At 41.7% G+C, this 24,787-nt stretch overlaps 1 protein-coding gene across 2 annotated transcripts in view; it reads left to right on the forward strand.

Annotated features, from left to right (window-relative positions):
• Positions 1 to 6,215: 6,215 nt before the first annotated feature.
• Positions 6,216 to 24,787, forward strand: part of ankrd6b (ankyrin repeat domain 6b) — a 62,992-nt gene continuing 44,420 nt past the window's right edge. For both annotated transcript variants that reach the window (XM_080452553.1, XM_080452554.1), the window contains exon 1: positions 6,216 to 6,382. The gene's annotated coding sequence lies outside the window, so the exon portion shown is untranslated. The remainder of the gene's footprint in view (positions 6,383 to 24,787) is intronic.

The raw sequence follows: 24,787 nt of genomic DNA on the forward strand, positions 1-24,787 counted from the left end.
GCTCCTCTCTCATGACATCAGAGTAATTCAATATGGCCTTTTGTTAGCATTCAGACCCAATAAAACAAAACCACCCCAGACCTCAAAAAGACAAACTGGCCAACTGATTTGAAGGTGATTTCTTTGTTCTAAAGAACATCATGTTCTTTTATTCTTAGTTTTGAAAATGTTCCTATTATAAATTATTTCAGTTCAATCATTAGACAATTCTTGAATATTGTGAAATTGGATATTGGGGAATCAATGAATAATGTTTTCTTCTGTTTTGTTTGGAGAAGATATCATGCATTCTTGTCATCCTGTCCAGATGCATTAACATTTTAATGTTCTTGTTTTTTCATGTAGAATACATAGAATACAAAGAATTGGGATTTTGGGCTTTATGTCATGTTGTAAATGTCCTGACCTTTAAGAATCTTTTTTTTTTAAACTTGATTCGTTTTTACTTTAAGACTGGAATCTAAGGTATGAAAATTGGTTTAATACTGTAATAGTGTCATCTCACCACACAGTGGCACTATAGCACCACTCATCACCAACCTCTTTTAGGCTGGTTATAGCAGGATTACCAGTTGATAGTTATCTCTCTATTGACTTGTATCTATTCTGTATCTCTTGTATCTATCCCTGTCTATGAATCAGTTTATGCTCTCTGTTATTTATTCATTTAACTATGCAGCATGTACAAATCAATTTATTTAACTTAATTTTCCAAGAGCGGCAGAGAAAATCATCATGTAACAGTGGGCAACAAACCACATTATTAATCATTAAACAATATGAGGACCACTTTACACAGATATGCAGACATACTCACAGAGGCTCACTGACTTTGAAATACTTACATAGATTTGCATTACTTTTCAAAGCAACATAACTTCAACTTCATTGTCACATCACCCAAGTTTACGGGCATAAAAGAGCATGGGTGAAAAAACACCCTCTACGCAACATAATTCATACTGCTACGCAATTATGTTTTCTAATGAAGTAGAAAGAAAGAACAACAACAACAATTATACTGCCTTTATAATTATAATGAGTGTTGGCCTGTGTTGACAAGACTGACATTGTGACATCATGGTGACAGGGCTCAGGGTTTGTTCAACAGCCTAATGGTCTTAACGCCACATATTGACATATATATTCTCAACATATAACATATGTTGAACATTACAACACATATGTTGTTGCTAATTAGACACATGTTAATGGAGAGCTCTAGAGTATAGACACCTGGGGGCCTGAAGGGAGCCAGTTGGTACTGTGTATTACAGGCAGGGTGTCAATCATTATGTCATGGCTTCAAATCCAATGTTTGTCGGTTTTTGTGTTGTATGCTTCCCTCTCTTTCTCGTTTCTCTGCACTGTACTATTTATTAAATCTTTAATTACTTATCGTTAAAAAAAAATAGCTTAAAAATAGCATGGAAGCCCATTCGCACAGTTACCTCAGCTTTTCTTTTTAGTGCTACCGTGACATCGACCCCTGAGTATTGAATGGTGCCATGTGGCTTTTGGGGATCCTCCTCAAGTTTCAAGCTTTTTTGAAAGAGAGTTGACCAACACTATTGATGCTTTTGTACGTATCACATGCCAAAAGGTTGAGGTTATTTATACTTGGAGGCAACTCTGAAAGACCGCAGTCCATAGTTCCTCTGGCAAAATTCAAGAGCTAAGCCAGAAGGTTATGCTGTAATGCAGAATCGGATTTCTATCCTGGTATTTGAGACTAGACTAAAGAAATGCTCTTCGGGCAAAGGGATTCACCACTTTTGTTAAGGGAGCTTTCTTTCTTGAATATCAAAGGTCAGGACTGCAGAGATTGGCAGGTAAAGCTTGTTTAAACTCACCAATGCTGCAATGGCTTAACTAAGACTACTGAATGTAATGATAAAGGTTTTAAAATGATCTATCAAAACTTTGTTTAAAAAAGGAAGGCCTTGGTTTACAAAGATGTAGGAGATGTTGAATGGTGAACTTCAATGACACTCTGGTAAATTCACTTTTTGAAATCATCCGGAGGACTAACTCTGTCTGTTAAATATCAAAACATTGTAGTTTGACTTCCGGCGGCACACATGAAGACGATGTGGGATGATACATTCGTGGGGAGGAGAGAGATCAGGTTACAACTGAGTTTGCTCTTAATCTCCAGAGTCAAATCACAAAGGAGCTACAGTAGCTGCTCCTCTCAAGTTACACTTGAGGAGATTTGGGGGCAAAGTGAACTAAACCATGTGGTTCTCAAACTTTTCAATTTCAAGGACCCCGATAACTCTGAGAGAGTATAAATGTTAAATTCATTTGCACATGCTCAGAGTTACAGGCCTGTAACTTAAAGGTCCATTTGGAACCTCCTCAAAGAACCCTGAGGGTCATTGGACCCAAATTTGAGAACCACTGAGTTAAACCAAATTGTGGAGGTATCTTTTCTTCAGCCCCCCTGAATGAATGTAGTGTGACACACACTTTTTGTTGTTTTCTTTGCATGTGTTTTGTTTATGCTATTGTCTTACCAAACCCGATGACTCATCCATCAGTTCCAGTAATATTCCGGTGTTTTTACCCACCTGTTCTCTGAGGTATATACTGGGAAATTCAGGAATAGCCAATTAAAAATGCCACACTTTATCACTCATTGACCAACTTGTGTCAATGATTTATCTTTAAAAAATGCACAGTTCACACCCCTTCTTATGTGTTCAGTGTTTACATGGCCAGTTTAGATGGGGGGCAGTGAAGTACAGGCTAATTTATACAAAACGTTTTCAGTTTTGGATGACATGGTTCAAGAAATTGTAAGCTTGTAGATCTACTATCTTCTCTATTTTTGAAAGAACTTACGTGGTTAAGAGAGACAGTGAGGAAGGAAGGTGAGTTGATCCTTGACCAGCTAAACTATGTGGCAGATATCTTAACCACTTGAACCTTAGCCTACTGTATATACTTTGTTGACCGGAGTCCCCACTACATATCTTATAGCTGAATATAGCCGATCTGCAAGCTCACAACGCATTGCTTGTAGATAAGCAATTTTTTGCTGAATGTGCACGCCACCCCATAATAGGGACAACTGGGCTGTGTCTCTCAAAGTGGGGTCTAGGGACCCCCAGGGGTCCCCAGCTAAATGATTGATAGTTAGGACTAAATGGACGTTTACAGGTTTGTAACTCAGAGGTTGTACAAATGGAACCAAATAATTTGGCTCCAGTTGTACTTGTACACTCTCCGCTAGGGCGGTCTGTGGCCTAAAGCATACCAAACTGGGGATCCTTGAAATTAAAAAGTTTGAGAAGTACAGCGATATGGTTCATGTGGTTAACCACTCAACCATCGACAAGCACACAATTTGTTAGTGTCTCTTCCCTTCCCTGTTCTGAGCATGTCCAGTTCACCAGTAACAAGAGACATCCTGGGGCCTCACTCCATCACCCACCCACCCAAAAGGAATGCTGGGAGTGTGATGTAGGAAGTCACTTGATAGTGTTGGGACATGGGATGTTCGCCTGGAAGATTTATCACTCTGATGGAGGCATTTCAATGAAGTCATACGGTATTTGTCTGACATGATGTATTATGCTTTAAACGAAAACAAACCACAAAAAGCATCACAGGTTGTTCATTTAAAAATAGTGCAGCTGTGTCAGAAACGTCTTTTCTTTTTTAAGTTATATAGGAGGGACCTGACAGGCCATAAACTTCACAGGCTGTAAATTAGAAATATAAGGGAGAACACTGAATTTCAAGGCAGAAAAGAATGTGAGGAATTCAGAGGGTTGTCCTTTATACAGAAACTTGTACTTAGGCCTTTTTCTTGTATATGGAGGACATATGTGTTGTGTTAGTAGTCTTTTATTATTCACAATCCCCTGCTTCCTGCCTTTTATATGAGTCCCCAAGCCCATGCCTAAGATAATTCTATTCCAAATATCAAAGCTCATGAATCTGAATCTATTCTGATGTCCTTCATTTCTTTTTCATATATAGCGTATCGGTTTCTAAGCTACCAGTGGCTTATCCTCTTTCGACATTCACCTACTATCGGTGCCTTATATGCGTGAGAGAGGTTTTGCTGTGACAGTTCCATTAAGTTCAGAGCTTTGTGCCAGGATCAGTAGGCTACTGTACAAGCCTTTGGGTTAACAGTGCAATGTAATTGAGAATGGGTCCCATAGCCTACATATCTCTGACTCATCGGATGGGACGATAACGTTTCCACAGCTTAAGAATTTGTAATGATAGCCATATTGCAATGCAGATTTACGATGGGCGCATTAATTGACACTCTCACGGTGTAGCTACTATGTATACTGATCTAATATTGAATTCCATTCTTCGGGAGGCTATTGTCTGGAAGTGACGGGCAGGTGAAGAGGAGCACAAAGAGAAGACGAATGAGACATCCAGGTTGTTTCAGAGACACACCCTCCCTCTACCCCGGGACGGGGCCCCACTCTGGTCTGCATACCTGGAGGGCAGGTAGATGCCGAAAAGAAATAGACAAAAAAAAGGCGACGTGCTCAGATGTCACGTCTAAGCACACTGTTTAACCACTTTCAGCCTGGCGTCCAAATTCGGGGCATGGCATTATGGGCGCATATTTTCCCAACAAAAATCACTATTGTCCAAAAATATCCGCCCAACATTTTGAACTGTTTTAAATGTCTTTCTTTTTTTAAATAGCTAAAATAACAAATACGGTAAGATCTATAAGCTGACAAGTGAGCTTGTATTTTGGATATTTTTGCAATTCATCCTCTGGGCCTAATAGGGCTTCAAATAGGCATATGAGTAAAAAAAAAATCACACCCTGTGTGAAGTGGGCGGTGTCTTGCTAGCTAATCACAATAATGAATGGAGTCAACCAATCATGTACAAAAGATAAATACATTTATTGAAACACTCTTTATGATGGACGAAACCATAACTTGAAAAAAACCAAAATTTGGTTTTTTTCAAGTTATGGTTTCTTATATAGGGCTATGCACATGTGTCATGTGACACTGGCCAATCACAGTCCTGAATAGACTGTGATTGGCCAATCACAGCGCAGGATAATTGTACAAATTTCCTGGGCCCAGATCACAGCGCAGGAAAATGTACATTTTTCCAAATCTCACTTATAGGGGCGGTTTCACCGCCCAAAAAACCTAATAGCTGTGTACCCATAGTTATAATATGTGTGTGTACCACCCAAAAACGAAATTCTATCAAATGTGCATGGCTAAGAAAGGACCCTTCAGCCAGCATGAAGGAAGAATATCAGCTCTTGCACAGCACTGTATGGTGTCACTCTCTCTCTCTCTCTCTCTCTCTCTCTCTCTCACACACACACGCACGCATGCATGCACGCACGCACGCACACACACACACACACACACACAAACACACATGCACACAGCACACACATGCACACAGCACACACACTTTGTGAAATGTGAATTAGAGCTGTAGCCAATCTCCAGCACCGTTGGCCTGATGGCAGCAAAACCATGCATGCATGCTCCCTATTTTTCAGATAGGCCTGTTATAGCGCCACCAGGAGGCTGATTTTTGTAAAACACATTTTTGGATATTACTTCTTCAGAATCAGATTTACATTCTCACAGAATCTCTACTCATGCAATCAGGACGGATCTGATTTTTCATATTTCATCCTGATTGTCGATATCCGAACATTGCTGGCCCACAATAACCCACCTGACCTGGCGGAGACCTGCTCCACGGAGGCTCCGAGGAGCACTTTTTCGAGTTTTCAATCATTCCAATTGCGAGGTTGAGAACACACATTTTAAACAACTCTACAGACCATCAACAGAGACTATTTCCGAGTTGTTCGGCCAAAGTTAATGATGAACCACAGAGGTAGTTAATAGTTTTCGTTGGAAGAGGCAGCAGCGACGAGGACTCGCGGCAGTTGCACTGAGCTGCAGCGGCAGCCGCAAACGACCCAGCAGCGAGGAATGGAACTAACTAAAGGACTGCGTTTAATTTGGAGAAAGTTGGACTGTAGTCAGAATCTCAGTTCACCTTATTGACAGGACCTGTCACTGGGACCATTGACATGCAAATTAAATGACCGCTCAGAGCGGGAGGAGGCGGTGGTGGGTGCGCTGTGACTGGTGCGGGTGAGGAGCGTCCTGAAGGAAGCGGCTGCGCAGCGCAGCAGCGACGCGATTGTTTTCACTTTCTCGTCGTTTTGCTTTGGGATTCTTCTTGTTGCTCGGAGAGTCCGTCAGGTTTTAGTCTGTCTCTGCTCTCCGTGGTTCTGCTTTTCATTCCTCTATCGTCGGTCGCACCCGTCCGATATAATAAGCTCTGGAAAAACGTCCCAGGAAAAAGGATTTAACACGTAAACTTCAACCCAAATGAGGCCGAGGTTTGTTTGCTTTTATTACACTGGTTTTGTTGTTGTTTTTCCTCTAAACTACAACGCATGTTGTGGGATAGGCTGCTTGTTTGGTCTGACTGCATGTGAGGCTATAAATGCAAAGCGTGTGGACTCACCCAGTGTTCTTATTACTCTGCGGTCAGATCAGAGATTAGATCAGATCGTTTCTTCACTTGTTGTAACTCTGTAGTCGTAGCCTATTTTTAAGTGAATGAGACTATCCTGGGAAAAAAAGGTGTGGAGTGTTCAGGGAAATTCAGTGCACGTACATGAGTGAATTAGGTCAGTTAAAATATTAAGAAACAAAGTCGAGCTGAAGTGAAAATACTCCAACTCCCAAGACCTAATTCCAAAGTGAATGATTTTAACAACTTCACTTACACACAGCAGGTAGGGTAGGCTCTATAAGAACATCACAACTCCTATACATTAGCCATAACACAAGTTTACAAATAACACTTTAGCTTATCTGTCAGAGTAGATTAGTCTACTAACTACCCTATTATTTCTTTATGTAGATTTAGGCCTACTCAATTTTTGTTAGACCAACCATGTTTATTCTGCAGTCTTCTAACCTTATGCCACTGTTTCTCAACATTGGGTCCGTGTACAACCAGGGGTCCAAATGGACCCTTTTGGGTTGGTAACTCTGAGAGAGTGTACAAATGGATCACAGGTCCATTTGGTTCCATGATTTGATTGATTGATTTATTGATTGATTATATTGATTGAATACTTTATTGGACCGAAATGAACAGTACAGTGCGGGTACAGTCATACACTTGAGCTATTAAGGATAACCCAAAAATGTCCTGTGGACTTGTTTCCATTGAGGTCCTATGCAGTATTCAATTCATCAACATAGCATACAATTAACACCTAAATTAAATATCATCAACAAATATAAAGCACTATAAGAGTAGAAAAAGGGTGGGAAAGGAGGGTAAAAAAAAAAAAATAATATAAAAAGGGTGGGGGGGATTAGTACACTCTCAGAGTTAAATGAACACTGATAATTTTACAGTGGGTCCCAGAGATAACAAATGGTATAAAATGGGGCCCCAAGTGGCCTAATGCATAGCCTATCAGACTGGAGGCCCTTGACATTGAAAAGGTTGAGAATCACTGCTCCATGCAGCAGCATCCTAATCAACGCGTCCTCCTCACAGCCCAGATTGTGTATGAACCATATGAACGCCCCTCTCTGCTCGTCTATCCGTCTGTCGAGCCCCCAGGGAGCTGATTAGTGGACTGTTATGCTGCCGGGGTCAGGGGGGCACCAGGTGTGTAATGGAAACATAATGGGCCTTAATGGACGTCCAGAGGAGCGTAACCCCATTTGAAAGGCTCCAGAAATAATTGTATATGCGGAGAGAGTCGATGCAGAAAAATTGATAATTAGATTTGACTGTCAGATGGTGAGACAATGAATGCTACAGGCCACTGGATCTCCCAAGTGGGGGTCCGGGGACCCGACAGGGGTCCTTGAGGGGGTTTGGGGGGGGGTCCTTACTAGCAAAATGAATGAACCATTTTTGGGCGGTGAAACCGCCCCTATAAGTGAGATTTGGAAAAATGTACATTTTCCTGCGCTGTGATCTGGGCCCAGGAAATTTGTACAATTATCCTGCGCTGTGATTGGCCAATCACAGTCTATTCAGGACTGTGATTGGCCAGTGTCACATGACACATGTGCATAGCCCTATATAAGAAAACATAACTTGAAAAAAACCAAAATTTGTTTTTTTCAAGTTATGGTTTTGTCCATCATAAAGAGTGTTTCAATAAATGTATTTATCTTTTGTACATGATTGGTTGACTCCATTCAGTATTGTGATTAGCTAGCAAGACACCGCCCACTTCACACAGGGTGTGATTTTTAACACTTAAGCCCTATTTTTAAGCTGTTCGAAAATAGCCGATCTACAGGCTGAATGATAAATCTTCGCTTATGGGGTCCCCAGCTGGCACAAGCTCTTTTCAAATGGGGGTCATAGCCAAACACATTTTTGTGGTCTGTGACTGCAATTTTTGGGGGAATTGATATTAGGCTCTGGGTGTTTGTCAGGTGCAAATTAGTTCAGATTTTTTCGCTTTTGAGGCTTTTTTTCTTCCATTATTTTATTCTTAAAATATACGTTCACTTTGGAATGAGATTCACATTCACTCACAGCATTATAAAACCTGCTTTAGGAGCGGACATAATTGGACAAACCCATTAGAATACTGGTCTATTTGTCATAGCATTACTGCCTGGTGTGTGTGGGCAATTCAAGAAAGACGCAAGTGAATAGCTTTGTGGCAGAGAGAGAAGGAGCTTTCCCTTTTACTCTCTTGCCTTGAGGGGACTCTAAAACCCCTTTATTGGTACCTTGAAACAATGAGCTCTTGTCGGTGTCCAAGGCCCCCAGTAGGTCTTTCAGAATAAGGAGACTGCATCTGCCATCATTATTATTATTTCTGTGCAAAGGATTTACGAAGAGGGGGTGATGTTAGTGTTTGGTCCTTCTTTTCATGAGCAATGTGAAAAGAGACTGTGCAAACAAAGGAAGAGGGGATATCGTGCGTGTGCGTGTGTGTGTGTGTGTGTGTGTGTGTGTGTGTGTGTGTGTGTGTGTGTGCGTGTGCGTGTGCGTGTGCGTGTGAGTTTTGCGTACGTGCCTGCGTGCGAGTGTGCGTGCGCGTGTGTGTGTGTGAGAGAGAGAGACTGTGCCTCAGCTGACACATACTCACCAGAGACTGTGGCAAGGCATGAACTCAACTACACCCCCTCCCCCCACCACCACCACCACCACCACCACTTGAATGTTTGGGAAAACCGCTCAAACAAAAGGGAAAGCCTCTTGGCCAGGGGAGCTATTAGGAATATGAGCTTAGACCCTGTGTTCAGGTATAGGACCACTACTGGTTGAGAAGAGGTATTGCCTGAAGCCCAAACGTAATCTCTCCCCTGCCCAAGCGGGCGTTCCGGGTTAGCTATAGGCAGTAGAAAATTTGGCTCTGTGAGGAGGACCCGGGTTCAGTCCCGGATAGGACATAAATATTTTTAAAATAAAATAAATCTCTCAAAAATGGCCAATCTACCACCTCGCAATGCACTGTGTGTGAGCTTATATAGATCTGATCAGCGATTTGCACACACCTTTGAACACTTTGCAAATGTTTTCGCCTATAATGACATGCCCAAGGGCCGCCAGGTTCAAAGTGGTTCAATTAACAATGAGGATTTTACCAGTGCATCATCAGGCCACCATGATGGGTGTGTGTGTGTGTGTGTGTAGGCTGCACTCTCAAAAGGCTCCACGCTTGTGATTTAGTGAATGTGTGTTTAACACAGCTCATGGGTGGTGAAGCTCATTGTACCACGTCTCTAAAAGGAAAGGACTCTTGTTGAGGAAGACAAGGGGTCCTTTCTGCTCAGTGGCCCTGGACAATGAAGCCGGTCCAAACAGATGATAACTAGATTGACCGGGGTCTCGTGAGGTCATTTCGTCTTAAACCTAATTCATACTTTGTTGTAGAACCGTGTCACTTGTCAAAAATCTGTTATTGCTGCCGAATGGGGGCGGCCATAGCTGAGTGGTTAGTGAGCCCGCCTAGGGAGCCAGAGGTCCTGGTTGCCCCAGGTACGATTCCAGGCCACGCCAGCATATGTGTCGATTAAATGAAATTTGTCCCTGTGCAAGACTCTTAACCCCTAATTGCTCACAGGCCCTCATTGGAAACAAGCCCGCAAGGACTTTCATGAATGTCCTGTTAAAAGGAATTATCCTTATCCTTATCCTTATGGCCCGGTCGTAAGATAGAGAATAAATTAGACCTTACTGATGTATGATGCTACACAGAGGGGTCATCTAGTGCCACAGTAATGCTTGCTAAAATATACATCTTAACCATTTCATCGTATGATAAATAGCGAAAATAGATGCTTTGTGAGCTTATAGATCTACTATTTTTGTAATGTTTTCAAAATAGGAATGCCAGGTTAAGTGTTTATCACATGAAACCAGTGTCCCTATTCTGAGGGAAACATTCAGCGAAAATAATAGATCTACAAGCTGACAATGCGGCGGGTTGTGTATATAGGGTTTAAGTGGGTAAGAAGTGATTGTACCTTCTGGGCCTATTGTAGTGAGAATTGTTGTTAGTTTGATTATTTTTAAACAAGACAAAATTTAAAATTAAATGAAAATGTTTATCTGTTATTAATATAATTATTATAATTCATTATTATAATTATTTATTAGTATTATTTGTTAAATATTGAAAGAAGGTATTTGTTCTACACTCTTATCATGATTATTTATGTCCCTTGCCTTGAATGACCTTCATGTTTAAAGTTTTGGTCTGCAAGGGAAGAGGACATCTTGTGTCACCTATCCTATGTGACTTTATTTGTGCTGGGCAGAAAATATGATATAAAAAAAGACTAACCTCACCTAAGACAGCAAGATAAGATATTATCATGATGTGACAAACATTAGGTATTGGAAAGTAAACTTGCCTCACACGCACACACAAACACACTGGCCTCGCACGCACGCACGCACGCACGCACGCACGCACGCACGCACGCACGCACGCACGCACGCACGCACGCACGCACGCACGCACGCACGCACGCACGCACGCACACACGCAAGGAGAACTTAGTGGCCGGCAGACAAAACCAGTGAACATACCATAATCCTACGGTTCCTACCACAATCTCATGAGAAGGTTATTGCCTTCAGCAGCCGTCATAACACACACGATAACATGCCCCCACTGTGTTCCAGGGGCACCCAAACACCACACTCTTCTCATTGCTTGGACTGTGAGAATTTGATATACTGTAGGGCATAAGAGGATTTAGCTTTTCTATTATTTAACCACTTGAACCCTAGTCCCTATTCTGGGCATGTCATATTAGGTGTAAATATGGTGAAAATAAAAACGAATCTACAAGCTTGGCAACAATAAAAGCCAATCTTGTTTCTTAATAAGATGCAATACAGCAGATGTTACTACACGGCACATAGAACATAATAAAACACTTAATATAATATGCAGAAAGGGATCTACTGTATGTGCTGGTTTGATGGGATGGAGAGAGTAGACGTCCTGATCAGACTTAGCCTCACGTGGCCAGACAATATCACACGACACACTGCGTGGATATTAGTCTGGTCCCTATCAACGTTAGATTCTTTTCCAAGGGGCGGTTACAAAAAGATCCAAACGGACTCTATTGGTTAGACCTAAACTAATCAGAGCAGTGCTTCCTTTTATACGAACCAATCAGAGCAGTGCTTCCTTGTACGTCATTGCTCCAAATAAGGTGATAAGCCCGCCCACATTTGGATACTGGGCCCTGGTTGGTCCCGCACAACCTCGGCGGGAGAGAAATGAGATCTCTATGGAGGGGGGCCAGACCTAATCTGCCGAGGGCTAAAGTGCGATGCGATTTTGCAAAGGCAGATTCGTCTGGAACCAGGCTAGATCAGACTGGCAGCTCAAATCCAATTTGTGTCCTATCTGGATTGGAGTCGCATTGTTTTTATGCAGTCTGAACAGCAAAAAAACACGATTTTTGCAAATCAGATTCAAATCCTGATTTGAATGTAAATTTCCTTACATTCCTTAATTGTTCAGACTGTGTAGAACCAATCCGACTCAAATCTGAATTGCAAATAAGATGTGGGCTGGATTTGGGTTGCCATGCAGTCTGAACAGGGCTGACTATTAAGAGTGATTGTCAACAGAGATAGGAATACAGACAGGTTTTAATGTCACAAGTCACATGATTAGACTGACAAGTGAAGACTTAAAATATCTACACGTACAAAAATGTTATATTAGTTGTTAGTTATTAGTTAACCTTTAAGTAAAAGGTTATTTTGTCTACAGAAGGTTTCACTTTGTAAAATCATCTCTCTTAATGCTTGCACATTTTTCATTTTGGTGTGGGCGTCACTTTTCTGTTCAAACATTTTGGAATTAAATCTTAATTTCTAAGTAAACATGGATGCCACATAGAGGAGGGGTTGGCTCTAAAGCATTGTGTTTCAGAGTGCAACTCAGTGTCCTCCTGAAGATTACTTTTTGGTAAAGTAGCAAAATGAACACACACACATAGACAACGGCAGACATAGACAATAGCTAGATATTCATGCCACTGTGCATGCCTTCAAATCCAGTCCTATATTGCGCTGATCAGAGCAATGGTCACCGACCGAGTTATGGCCATTTGAAATGTTAGACACTGATGTAACACTGCTGTAATGTCCCATACAGTATGTGTACAATTTAGGCTATTTGGTGTGACAGACCCCTGAACAGCATTTGTGCCAAGTTTGGTGAGGATTGGAGCAATGGTGTGCCTGTGGCCCCTGGGGGTCCCTAACATGGCCACCTGGAGTGACTATTGTCATGACAGACCCTGAAGAGCGTTTGTGCCAAGTTTGGTGCAGATTGGAGCAATAGTGAGCCTTGGCCTGATGTGGCTCCTGGCTGTGATTAATGTCATGGCAGACCCCTGAACAATGTTCAGCAACGGTAAGCCTGTGGTACCCAGGGGCCCTGGTGTTTCAATTCTGATGGCAGACCCTCGACCAGTGTTTGTGCCGAGTTTCTTGCGAATCGGAGCAAGTCTGGCGCTCCTCGCAAGTCTGGTGCTCCTCGCAAGTCTGCATGCTAGGTTTGTGACGTCCACCGAGGATAGAAAGATAGAAAATGAGTTCCAACTGCGCTTTGCATTACAGTACTAATATGTTTAGGAAACTGATGTAGCCCAGAGGGTCAAAATTATGTAAAACGTGGTTAATGATTCTGCAATGTTGAAATATGAATGTTCCTTTTTTAATAACCATTCTATATAAGGCTTACAGCCTGACTGATAAGAGAACGCTGCCAACCGAATTAGCCCGGAGCTTCCAACCCCAAAATGCATCACTTGCTACTATTGGTTGAAAACTTTTTCCAGAGCTGAGCGAGTGAGCGTGCATGCTCTTGTTCGCCAATGTTCAGCACACACTATACTGTATTAGTCATGGTGCAATAGTATATCATCACTGTCGGGTGGAAACCTTTTTGTATGTTTAAAACCGTTACTTTTCAGGAAATGGAAAAACCTCTAGCCGGTGTACCTCATTTTTTCTGGTTGCTCCGATGTACTGTAGTTATTGTTTACTCACAAGCCTTTGTTAATACTTGTAAAATATCACAGACAGACTTAACCACTTTAAACCTGGCATCCCTATTTTGGACATGTCATCATGCGAGCCAATTTTCTATATTTTCAAACATTCTCAAAAATAGCTGATCTTCTAGCTCACAATGCATCGCAACGCGTTGTGAGCTTATAGATTGGCTATTTTAGCTACTTTAGCACGACACTGGCATGTAACAGTATAGAATGGGGCAATGATTTATGTATGAAAAAAAACATACAAATATGAAATAGGGATTTTGTCGAACAAGGCTTTTGTCGAACGACAAAAATCAAATCTTGAGGTATTTGCACTTTACTTGAGTATTTCCAATTTCCAATACTTTTATTTCTACTCCACTACATCTCAGAGGCAAATATTGTACTTTTACTCCACTACAATTATTTGAAAACTTTAGTTACTAGTTACTTTGTAGATGATTATTATTACAAAACATATTACCCACTTCAGCCCTATATACATTTAGGCCATTTGAAAATAGCCGACCTACAAGCTCCGTAGACAAGATTTGTATACATTTGAAAACTTAAAATGGGATATTCTGCATAATGAGTATTTTTACGTTTGGTACTTTAAGTACATTTTGATGCCAATACTTTTGTACTTTTACTCAAGTACATTTTGAATTCCGTACTTTTACTTGTAACAGAGTATTTCTATATTGCACTATTGATACTTCTACAAAAAAGTAAAAAATGTGAATACTTTTTCCACCACTGATCTTTGCCCAAAGATCCATGCATTCCCTTCAGTCTTCACCAGCTGTATGTCCACTGCTGTGGCAAGCCAGCTACAGTACAGTAGAGCTGAAACAGATCTTTGGGATTAGCGAGGGAGCAAAGTATTGTTTTAATCTGGCCCCGGCTCTCTTCGGCCCCAGAGGAACTTCTGGTGGAGCAAGGAAAGACAGATGGCAGAGCTGGAGAGTGGCACACAGGGCTGTAGGGTGGGTTGTGTTGTGTTGTGGTGGCAGCAAGGACAATCCTATTCTATTCTGGCGACTATTCTGGCGACTATTCTGGCGACTATTCTGGCGACTCCTGGCTGTCACACATCTCACTGTTAAACAGTGGTGGAAAGACATGCTAACTCCGATTATTTTTTACTTAAGTAAAAGCAGCTATGTATATACTTGCAGCAGTAATTCTCAAAGTGTGGTCCAGGCAGGGACCCCCATGGGTCCTTGGGGGGTTAGGATAATAAGGAAAACCAGCTAGAAGTTACCTATTGAGAGGATGTATATGACAATGATTAATATAACAACAACCTTTTTTTATTGGGGTCTCTGGCACAAAATCATCTCAAATCGGGGTCCGTGGCCTGATTCATTGGTATTAAAAAAAATTGAATACTTAAGTAAAAATACCTCAAAATTGTATTTGAGTACAGTACTTGAGCTCAAGGAGTAAATGTACTTAGTTACTTTCCACCACTTGTCACTGGTTGGATGTGATGGCCACTAATGTCACACAGATCCCTCATCCTACAACCAGTGAGGGGAACACTCTACACAGTAAAACGGTTTAAAGGACCATAATAATAATGGTCATAATGAATCACTGAAGGGAGGCATGGGGACAACGCTTCCTGGCCTGCTCTCTTGTCATTAAAACCACTTTCAACCTGGCGTCCCTATTTTGGGCATGTCAACAACTTTCAAAAATGTAATTGTTTTTTATCACAGAAATTGCATCAAAAGAGGAAGATGTCTCCACTTACAAAAGTTGTATTATTGAATAAAGAACTTATCAGTCTTTTCATGTAGATTTTTTCCGTACGCACAAGTAGGTGTGCAGAAGAACTCTTTCTATTACAAAAAAAATAGCTGATCTACAAACTCACATGAACGACATCATCGTACGATGGATTTAAAAATCAGGGCTTAAGTGGTTAATTATCTGGTCACGTCGAGGGAATCTCCAGCCCTTTTCACTGCCAGGAACCTGGTCAAGAGAAAAACATGTTTGTTTGTCTTCAGTTCTTCTGGTCACTTTTTTACTTTCACTTCTGTAGGTCTTGGTCATGGCCACGTGCCAACTTCTGCCTAGCTGGGTCTCTAGACAAGTACTGGGAGGGGAGAAAGTTTCTCCTTAAGCAATCAAGACCGAGAAAGTGTCTGTCATTTTAAACACTTTAATCATTATTCTATACTTTGGCTATTCAAAAATTGCAGATATACAAGCTCACCGAGTGCCACGCTATGAACCTGTAGATCTGCTATTTTTGAAAAATCTTTTGTGCATATCTTTGAATTTACATTTTTTAAAGCAAACATTTGTAACTCAAATCTTTGCTTTCTGGAGGTCCCTGGAACAAAATATTTTACAAATGTTTGCTTTAAAAAATATATATTCAAAGAGTTTTTCAAAAATAGCAGTGCCGCGCTATGAGCTTGTATATCTGCTATTTTTGAATAACCAAAGAAATCTAAAATGACACAGATGCGTTCCGGGATTGAATGGGTTAAATTGTGAGTGACATGGTGAAAAAATCTAATTGTGCGCTGTTGCTCCCCATTTACACGGCTTTGAAAAGATGACAGATCAGTGTCTTATACAATAAAGAATTATATATTCTACTTGGCTTTCTCCTGACCCGCAACACTGTGTTGCAAAGGGGTTGTCAGGTATTTGTGAGTTTACTGTTGGTACATAGTAGCAGTGGTGGAAAGTAACTAAGTACATTTACTTAAGTACTGTACTTAAGTACAATTTTGAGGTATTTGTACTTTACTTGAGTATTACTTGATTTACTTGAGTATACTTTTACTTCTACTCCACTACATCTCAGAGGCAGAAATTGTACTTTTACTCCACTACAATTATTTGAAAACTTTAGTTACTAGTTACTTTGCAGATATAAACTATGATATAATGAAACATACATTAACCACTTCAGCCCTATTTTATACATAGGCTATTTGAAAATAGCAGATCTACAAGCTCACAACGCGTCGCATCGCGACGCGTTGTGAGCTTGTAGATCGGCTATTTTCAAATATTTAGTACTTTTACTTTTGGTACTTTAAGTACATTTTGATGCCAATACTTTTGTACTTTTACTCAAGTAATTTTTTTATTCTGGACTTTTACTTGTAACAGAGTATTTTTATATTGCAGTATTGGTACTTTTACTTAAGTAAAGAATTTGAGTACTCTTTCCACCACTGCATAGTAGCATGGCTGCACTTCTACATAATGTAACAGGACAAATCCGGAGCTGTGAAAATGTTCCATCTTCAGCTGAAATAGGCCCGCTGTCGGGCAGAAATCTTGTTTGTCCAAAACCTATAATGCAATGTAGTTATTAGTTATTTAGTCACTAGTTCTTGTTAATACTTTTCATTGGTTAACTTAAATATGTCACAGTCTCAGACTGTGCCCGTGTAGGTGTTGTATTTCTATGTTGTGTTCTAGTCGTTCTGGTTCTATGTTGTCTTCTCCAGCTGTATCTCATGTGTAATCAGCCCTCATGTGTATATTAGTCTTGTTCCCCAGTCAGTGCTTGTCGGATCATTGTTTGTGTCACATCCTCTGTCTGTATGTTAGTCTGTAATAAAATCCCAATCTTGGGTTTGAACACTACTCTGCCTGGCTGTCTGCATTTGGGTCCTCACCACACCACCAGATCGTGACAGAATGATCCGACCAGACTGGACCCAGCGGACAGCACCACACACCTTGGCCTTCCTCTGACCTGGAGACCCCTACCTACCCTCCTGCCCTGCCGACCAGCATGTGCCCTCTGCCCCGCGGCGAGCGTCCAAATGATGACCCGCGCCAGAGCCCTTGCTGGCCACTTAAAGGTGCTCTCTGCTCCACTGTGCCAGAGCCCTTACTACCCATCCACCCTGATGTGGAGATGTCCTCTCCTACCCTGACGTTCAGCTTGTGCCCTCTGCTCCGCGTCGATGCGTCTGGAAGATGTTCCGCGCCAGAGCCCTGGCTAACCGTCTTCCCTGATGTCCTCCCTGATTGACCAGCATGTGCCCTCTGCTCCACGTTGAGCGTCTTCACGATGAGCCGTGCCAGAGCCCTTGCTGGCCACTTCCTCCCTGTCTCTGTCCCGGCTCCTCGTCTGCCGTCCGGGCCTCTCCGGCCGCCTTCCGGCTGGTTCCCGGCGGCCGTCCTGCCTCGAGCTCCTCTTCTCTGCCCCGGTTCCTCGCCTGCCATTCCGGACTTCCCCTGCCGCTGTCCGGCCGGACCCGGGTGGCCATCCCGGCCTCGACCCGCGCCTCTTCTTCCTGCCCTGCCTGCGCCCTCTGCGCCGAAGCCCTCAGCGCAGAGCCCTGGCAGCGCTCCGCCCCCCGGTCCTGTCTCTGCCCTCTCCCCCCCGGAGGTTCTGGCCCCCCCCCCCCCTTCGGTTCTGGGACGCCTGGAAGTCGTCCCGTGGGGGGGAGGTACTGTCACAGTCTCAGACTGTGCCCGTGTAGGTGTTGTATTTCTATGTTGTGTTCTAGTCGTTCTGGTTCTATGTTGTCTTCTCCAGCTGTATCTCATGTGTAATCAGCCCTCATGTGTATATTAGTCTTGTTCCCCAGTCAGTGCTTGTCGGATCATTGTTTGTGTCACATCCTCTGTCTGTATGTTAGTCTGTAATAAAATCCCAATCTTGGGTTTGAACACTACTCTGCCTGGCTGTCTGCATTTGGGTCCTCACCACACCACCAGATCGTGACAAAATATGAATGAAACCTGGTATCCGTATTTGGGAATGTAATTAGTGGCAAAAAAAACGTTATCTTAAAGTGTCGCATCTTGACGCGTTGTGAGCTTGTAGATCAGCAATTTTCTCTACCTTTGCGCAAAGGCATGCGCATGCCACTGCCATAGGACGAAGTATAAAATGGGGCATTCATTTATGAAAAAAACATAAAACATATGAAATATGGATACGAGGTTGACAGTGACGACATGCAGTTGTAGTTTTAGCTCGCTCCTTATGTAAGTCATCATGGATGGCATGAATCACAGACTCGGCATATTAGATCTCCTCTCACACATTCTCACAGTTCAATCCCCGTGCCCCCCCAGAGCACCATGCTATGCTGTATCAAGATGCGCTTCCTTTGTGGTGTTTGTGCGAGAGCTTCTGCACAAACAGAGCGAGAGAATGACCCACATAACGGAAGGTACATCAGGCTGGCTCTGCTGTATGGCCCTGAGCAATCGTGTTAATTTTAGCGCGTTTCATATGCGTGCACGTTGTTGTGTTGTTGATGTTCGTTAAGTTCCCCTCTCTCTCTCTGTGTTGTTTGTCTCAAGTGGATGCGAGAGATGTTGTGGAAATTAGGGACGGATGTGGCCATGAGCAATTTTATCTAACCATTAAATATGTATACGTTTTTACTATATCGGGATAGCACCAATTTTCAGTGACCAACTGTTATTTTGGAATATTCCTCTCTTCTGTAGAGACTTCCTTTTCTAAGAGATTTCTTCATGCTGTAAACTGGCTGTATGGTAGAGCAGAATTCTGTATCTGTTTTCTCAACAAACACATTGTGGAAAGCGTACAGAAATACCACCCATTTTTCTTTACAGCATGGCAATGGCGGGGATAGCTGTCTATAATAGTGTTTTGTCTATATGTCCCCCAAATTTGGCCAAGATATGCGAGTTTCTTTTCCCAAATACGGAGATGACTGACATCAAGTTGATGATGTCAGAGTACTACGTGAACTTCCCCCTTCCCCCTATCTTTTACATCAGCATCACAAATCTGGACTTCCTCATGGCTCCAGACTGACCTCCAAGTACTGACTGCACAGGGAAGCCACATTTGTTATTAGGCCCGAGAGGGGAAAAAAAGGAGGGGACCAAGTATAGTCCCCTGGGGACTTCGGTCAACTAAGCATATGCTGTAGGGATCAAGTGGTCACAGGTGTGTTAAAACATTGAATGCTACATTTGAATGGAGTTAAATGGCTTATGCTACATGTTGACGATGTTATAGAACAGGAATTTCTAAAGTTCCGTCTCTGGCATCTAGGACAAAGCACGTTACTACACATTTTTTAAGACAACTTTGTCACTCAATGAAAGGAAAATTCCCTCTCTTTCTAAATCTGAAATTCCCACACATGAATGGAGCCCACCACGCTGGATGGATTCATGAATGGTGTTCCGGGCTATAGCCTGTATTGAAAGGCGGCCGACGTTGCCTGAATTCCTGGCATGCCTTGAATATCAAGTGTTGCACGGTGTCTCAGATGATGTGCAGTCGTCTTCTCACCTATCAGTCAGGGTGACAAGCTTGACAGCTATACCAAGCGACAGTGACCTCATTACTTCATTGTAACAACATCGTCTATAGGGAATAACGCATCTGTCTTGCTCAATGTGGAACGGCACACATTATCTATGTGTCATCGACTCAGCATCTGCCCGGGACATGGTTGTTCATTTATGCAGTGTATTTTGTTGACAAACTTTTCATGTACAGTAGTTTTTGTTTTGCTTCGCTTGCTCTCAGCTAGAAAAAACCTTCTCAGCTGAACCGAACCGTCTTCTCATCATGAGATTAAACGTGTCTATTTGTCTTTAATGTAGACTATTTATAGCTACATAATGTGTTTGGGCAAGTATTTCTGTGTATGACCATTCATGACTGCAGTCTTTGCTTCATTAACTAAGCCTACATAGATATTTAAAAAATAAATAATGCATTAGTTCTTGTATATGAGTAAAACATACACCTAACTGCATTTTGGACAGAAACTCTAACCTTTACATTTAAAAAATACTATTTAGTTGTACTTAGCAAACGCTCTTACCCAGAGCCACTTAATTCATTAAGACCGGGAACGCATCTGTGTAATTTTTTTATTTGAGCTAAAAAGCATTATTTTACACTTTGGCTATTCAAAAATAGCAGATCTACAAGCTCATAGCGCAGCACTGAGTGCCGCGCTACGAGCTTGTAGATCTGCTATTTTTGAAAAATGTTGAAAATGTGTGCAAATCTTTGAATATATATATTCTTTTAAAGCAAACATTTTCACTCAAATCTTTGCTTCTGGGGGTCCCTGGAACAAAATATTTTGCGGTGGGGGGTCCGCGACCAAATGCATATAATTGGGGGTCTTTGACAATTATGAAAAAGGTTGAGAACCACTGATATAGCAACATAAAACTGTTGGGATTTAGAAGACATTTGTAGAATGGGCTTCAGGTCTCAATGGGTTAAAAGGGCGAAATCAGAGTAACCACAGAAAGCATGAAACCTACTTAACAAACGACAGGGTAAATACTAATAGTAGTACAGTAGTACACACATACTGTAGTAGAGTGCAAAGAGAACAATGTAGTGCTTAAAAGAAACTAGGATACCAGGTAAATATCAAACCTAGCGTCTGTCTCTAAACTGCATGCTATCTAAATAACTGGCCTAACTTTTGTGGTCAAGCCAAACAAAGGTGAAAATGAGAGGAGTGCAGTGCTAGGGGAGTGAGGTAACTTCTGTGATCCTATCCTATAAATTAGTGTAGTTACTGTATGTGGGGCACAGCATTTACCAGTAAATATGATCTTATGAAGCTATCCCTTGTGCCATCAAACTAGTTCAACTAGTGTGAGAGGACTTAAATGGCTTGGAAGCAAAGAGGAATTATGGCAAGTGGGGAGGCCTGCTACACAGCAAAATCATCAGTGTTAATTTATCCATTTGCATCCACGAGAGTATGGTTACATTTCATCGCTGTCAGGGGAAATCCTTGTACATCCAAAACTATTAAATTGTCACGATGTGACGCGTTGTGAGCTTGTAGATCTGCTATTTTCACTACTTTTGTGAGACACTCTTGTATGATGAAGTATGTCATTAGTTTACAAAATACAAATACATATAAAGTTGAAATATGGAGATACAAGTGACGGCATTAAAAAAATAATAATAATCACTTTCAGTTAACACTCAGGATTTGACAGTGTCACTGGGGTTATCAGAGGGGCTCCTCCCATCACTGTGTCAGCAAACAAGTAGGAATTTCTCCAATAGAAGATCTGAAGAGGACTGAAAATCACATTCCTTTGGTTTCTGTTCTGATAATCATTCATACTTTAGAGAGTCAGATGCCTGGCTCGTTCAGTGTGCTAAAAGCCTATGGGGTGAACTTGATCGCTTTCAAGCCAAGAGCTGATGAAATGCACAGATTAGGTTACATTAGATTAGAACAGTGCAGCTTCCCAAACGTAGAGTTGCGACCCATTTTGGGCCGTGGATCTGTTGTCATGAGTAAATCTCTCTCTCTCTCTCTCTCTCTCTCTCTCTCTCTCTCTCTCTCTCTCTCTCTCTCTCTCTCTCTCTCTCTCTCTCTTTCCTATATCCTATATATATTTTTTATATATATATTTTTTTTCCCCTTCAAAGATATTTCTATAAATAAATAAAATAGGATTTGGCTAGGACTTTGACTCAAGTACTACTGGGGTTGAGTAACCTACCTAGTCCACCACTGCACTGCACATTACAAAAGACATTACATGAATGCCACTGGCTCCAACACCCAACAAACAACATATTGTTTGTTCGCTGACATCAAACAGTCCCACTCCCTGCATTCAAGACTCATTGTAGCTGGAAATGCAATTAAAAAAAGGAGATGGTGTTATATAAGGAAAGCCTAAATGGAATAAACCAATATGGCTAATGTTTTACTGTGTTGGTCAGTCTTATCTGGATGCTGACTACAATCTGACCACTAGACAGTGTTCACATTATTCGTTTTTTTGCCTTAGCGTGCCTTGCGAGCTTGTAGATCGGCTGTTTTTGGCGAGCAACACCAGCATATGAGTACAAGTTAATCACTTAAACGGGGTCCCCCAGGGGTCTATGCTCGGCCCTCTCCTTTTTCGCCTCTACACCGTAAACTCTTCCCCAGAAATAGCAGATCTACAAGCTCACAACACATTGTGAGCTTGTAGATCAGCTATTTTCGCTGAACGTTTGCCTCTTATGATGCCCAGGTAGGGACGCTATAGGGCTAATGTGTTAAAGCATTACTCACGTAGACAGTATGTCATTACCACAGCAACCAACGATGTCTGAATACACAAATACGATCGGATCACTTGGCAGTCAATCCTACAGACTGTATTTGTGAAACAAATCAGATTTTGCCTGCAGTCGGAACACAGCCCTAGACACTCACTCACAGTGAAGAGAGACGTAAGCCAGTGGTTCTCAAAGTGGGGTCCGGGGACCCCCAGGGGTCCTTGAGGCGGTTCCAGGGGGTCCCCAGCAAAATGAGTAAATACACATGTAGCATCAAAATCACTTTTACTTTTTTAACTCTATTTTATACTTCGGATATTCGAAAACAGCCGATCTACAAGCTCACAACGCGTCACGTTGTGAGCTTGTAGATAAGCTATTTAAAATCTTTTTTTTTTAAAGACAGTGTTTGAGAACCTCATGACATGAGGACATGGGGTGTGGAAGAGAGGCCCTCCTCCCATGCTTGTGTTGGTTGATGTGGAAACTTTCTTGTGACACCTGGGTCCCCTCAAGGCGTTGCTATGTGTCCCCGTTTGCGTTGCCAAACCAAACACCTGCTGGCAGGAGCGTGGTGGGAACAGAGTAACCCTGCCTGTAGCCCAGATGCACATCGGTTTTCCTAATGCGGGAGAAACAGGTTTTTGAATCCATGTGGTTCCCTTGACCTGCACAGAGCAGCCCTGACTGTAGCTCAGAACCCAAGAAGTCCATTGGCCAGGGGCGATTCCCTTTTGTGTGAGTGCTATATTTTTTTGTGTCCAATGTTGGGAGACCTGGAGTCGAATCCAGCTGGCTACTACAGTACACACATTCCCATCTAATTACCAATACACACGTTTGATAAGAAAAAGCACATATCTGCTACCAGTGGGTTGTGGTCTCTCCCTTCAGATTGTCCCGACTCTAGGCCTGTCAACAGTGGTGTAAAGTAACTAAGTACATTTACTAAAGTACACTTTTGAGGTACTTTTACTTTACTGGAGTATTTCCAATTTTCAATACTTTTACTTATAAAATATATTGTACTTTTACTCCACTACAATTATTTTAAAACTTTAGTTACGAGTTACTTTGTAAAACATTCATTAGCCACTTCAGCCCTATATACTTTGGCTATTTGAAAATAGCCGATCTACAAGCTAAATCGACGCGTTGTGAGCATGTAGATGTGCTATTTTCAAAGGATTTTTATACACTTTATACATGTGAAAACGTGTGATATGCATGGGACCCTCTGCATAATGAGTACTTTTACTTTTGGTACTTGAAGTACATTTTGATGCCAATACTTTTGCACTTTTACGGAAGTACATGTTTTATTCCAGACTTTTACTTGTAACAGAGTATTTCTATATTGCAGTCTTGATACTTTTACTTAAGTAAAAAATATATTCACCCCTAAAAAAAAATGTCCACCCCTGCTTGTCAAGCTTATTACATGGCAATCATTTGAGATAATCACAATTACTTTGCAAATCATCAGAATCGTTTCCATTCATCTGTATAAATTCAACTGTTGTGATAGATAGATCAGGTAGTATACACTTATTAAATGCACAGCCTGTTTTGGCCATATTGTAAGATATTGATTTGGATTATTGTCAGTCATTTCTATATATGTATATTAAATGTTCAATGCCAAAAGCACAATTAAATCATTAATCACAATTATGTTTATGACAATTCACCACAAAAAAAATCATGATTGGTGACAGCCCTTAGTGTCTGCCGAGTTCTAAACTCACACAGATAGATATGAACCTGTGTCTGCATGAGAGAGAAGTTGTTTTTCAGCGTCGTGCTTGTTAATAAGTTTGTCCCCGGGGGCCTCCTCTCCTTTTAAGTCGTGTGAAAAGCAAGGGGTTTGGCATTTCTTGTTTTTGAACCAAGTCCCGAGTTCCTGAAAGTTTGCACAAAAGCCTGTTGCCTAGCTGCAGCAGAGGAGCCTTGCCCTGCCAGTCCTTGTGTGTGTATTGGTGTGACTTGTACTTTACACCCTTGTGAGGACCTCGGAGGCAGAAACATGTGGAAAATTTAGCATTATGTATATAGCTTCTGCCAGAGGTGGAAAAAGTACTCACATTTCGTACTTAAGTAAAAGTATCAATACTATGTATAAATAATGTCGAAATACTCTGTTACAAGTAAAAGTCTGTAATAAAAAATTTACTTGAGTAGAGGTACA

Source organism: Gymnoscopelus braueri, assembly GCF_963280865.1.
Source record: "Gymnoscopelus braueri genome assembly, chromosome: 16".
Taxonomy (NCBI): Eukaryota; Metazoa; Chordata; class Actinopteri; order Myctophiformes; family Myctophidae; genus Gymnoscopelus; species Gymnoscopelus braueri.